The sequence below is a fragment of the Alligator sinensis genome, unplaced genomic scaffold (genome assembly GCF_000455745.1).
Source record: "Alligator sinensis unplaced genomic scaffold, ASM45574v1 scaffold54_1, whole genome shotgun sequence".
Taxonomy (NCBI): domain Eukaryota; kingdom Metazoa; phylum Chordata; order Crocodylia; family Alligatoridae; genus Alligator; species Alligator sinensis.
In genome coordinates, this window is record NW_005841962.1 from 1,017,955 (window position 1) to 1,019,587 (window position 1,633).

The window sequence follows — 1,633 nt, forward strand, 5'->3', positions numbered from 1 at the left end:
CAGAATATGTTGAGATGTCCTTTTCTTTACCAGGTGATAAAGAAAAAAAGCTCTGTGTCTTGAAACGTGTTATTTTAGGACATTGCTGACAGAAGGTAAAGAAAGCATAATAAAATCTGTCTGACATGACCATTCAGGAAACCAACAAAAACTGACTAGAAAAAGATAAGCAGGAAGCTGAGTTACCTAGCACATTGATGAAGAAGACAGGGAAGAAAGCATCAGAAAAACATCCACTCATTATAGCTATCATTTTTCCAGAATGAAATCTTAAGCAAGTTGTACCATGAAATATATTTAGCCAGCCATGGTAAAGATTAGAGACACGGCTAGCTTTACCCACATTATTTTCCTTGCCACAAACATAGAAGCTATATTTGGAAAAAAGCAAAATGTCATCAGCTTTTTCTTGTACCTGCTCAAGAAGTTTGTTGAATTGTTTGTGGTTCCTCACCATGCTCCTCACCAAGAAGACAGAGGTCAAACAATACCAAGAGCCCAGCAACTGTTATCACCCCAAAAGAATCACATAGTAGGAAATAAATGATAAAGCCATATGTTGACTTTCTAACAGTCCAAGAAGTAACTATAAGCAGAAAAGAAACAAACGCTGCGAAATTATGAGAAATAATGGCCTAGGTCTGAGAGCATATTCACTATAAATTCTGTAGGATAGAGAGATCAGAAGCTGCTGCCTCTCACCTTTGGCAAGAGGTATGAGGGAAAATGAGATTGATGGATGAACTGATGTTTTCCTTAATCTAATTCTCAGAAATGGCTGTACTATTTGTGCTGAAATTCTATCCCTCTTGCAAAAAGAAAATTATCATAATTCACATGGAGATAGAGAGATAGCATGAAGATTTTAAACCCAGTTGTTAAAGTTTGACAAGGTAATAAGCAACAGAAAACAGCTGTTCATCACTGGCAATGCCTCACAACCTATATAACAGGCAGTGCTACCATCACTTCATAGCTGATAACCATCTGATAAAAAAGGAGGATGTGTTTTGCCTATTTTAAATGCATAAATTTAGATTAATCTGATTCATAATTAAGAAGTAAGGCAGAAAGATGAGACAAAGGTAGAGATCTCTTCTGATCTCTAACCTAAACCTATTCTCCATCAGCTTATTACCATTGTTCCTTGTCATCCCCAGGTGGTGCTGGGGAGAAAAGGGCTCTACCTATTTGCTGTTGATCTCCCCTGATGAGCTTGTAGGCAGCCACCAGGTCCGCCCTCAGCCTCCTCTTGCCAAGCCTGAACAGGTTCGGGTCCCTCAGTCTCCCCTCGTAGGGCCTGTCCTGCTGCCCTCTCACCAAGTGGGTGGCCCTCTTCTGAACCCTCTCCAGGCTGGCCACATCCCTTTTGAAGTGCGGCACCCAGTACTGGACGCAGTACTCCAACTGTGGCGTGACCAAAGTTGCATAGACGAGGAGTATCACATCTCTGAACCGGCTTGAGATGCACCTTTGAATGCATGACAAGGTATGTCTGGCCTTGCTGGCTGCGGTCTGGCATTGGCGGCTCATGTTCATCTTGGAGTCAATAATGACTCCAAGATCCCTTTTCACCTCTGTGCTTTCAAGAGGGGAACTCCCCAGCCTGTATGTATGCTGTGGATTCCTTCCC